Below are 660 nucleotides of genomic sequence, written 5' to 3'. Positions count from 1 at the left end.
CCGGCTAGTTTTTTGTATTTTTTAGTAGAGACGGGATTTCACCGTGTTAGCCAGGATGGTCTCAATCTCCTGACCTCGTGATCCACCCATCTCGGCCTCCCAAAGTGCTAGGATTACAGGCTTCAGCCACCGTGCCCGGCCGCCCCCTGTTTTAAAACTACTAAAAAACAAACAAAAGCTACAATTGGAGCCCGCTTCCAGGCTACAGAATGAAGAAGGCAGAAAAACACAACAAAAGAAGAGAACTGGATTTGCATGAGATTTGGATTTCAATTCAGTTGTGCTGTTAACCTGACCTTCAGTAAGTCACCTACCTAGGCCTTCCTTTGCCCATCTGTAAAATGATAAGATTGGACTAGGTGATAAGGAGATTCACCAAAACCACTACCCTCCAGGCAAAGCCAGCCTAGAAGCAGAACCCTCTCTGGCCCAAGTTCAGCAATTCCAGGCACAATATGGAAGATGAGGGTGTCCTGAGGTGTGGTACCTGGGCAGGTGACTGATGGTTTTCCAGCTGCACACACCTATGAAAAGACATGTCTAGAAATGGGCAGCGGACCCACCTCAACCAGCAGTGAATGACCACTATGTGCTGAGAAATACTGAAATCAAAGACTGGCCTTCCTGGCATACTCACAGGTGAGAGGAGATCAGACAAAC

The sequence above is a fragment of the Colobus angolensis genome, unplaced genomic scaffold (assembly GCF_000951035.1).
Source record: "Colobus angolensis palliatus isolate OR3802 unplaced genomic scaffold, Cang.pa_1.0 Scaffold698, whole genome shotgun sequence".
Lineage (NCBI taxonomy): Eukaryota > Metazoa > Chordata > Mammalia > Primates > Cercopithecidae > Colobus > Colobus angolensis.
This window is presented reverse-complemented; position numbering follows the sequence as displayed.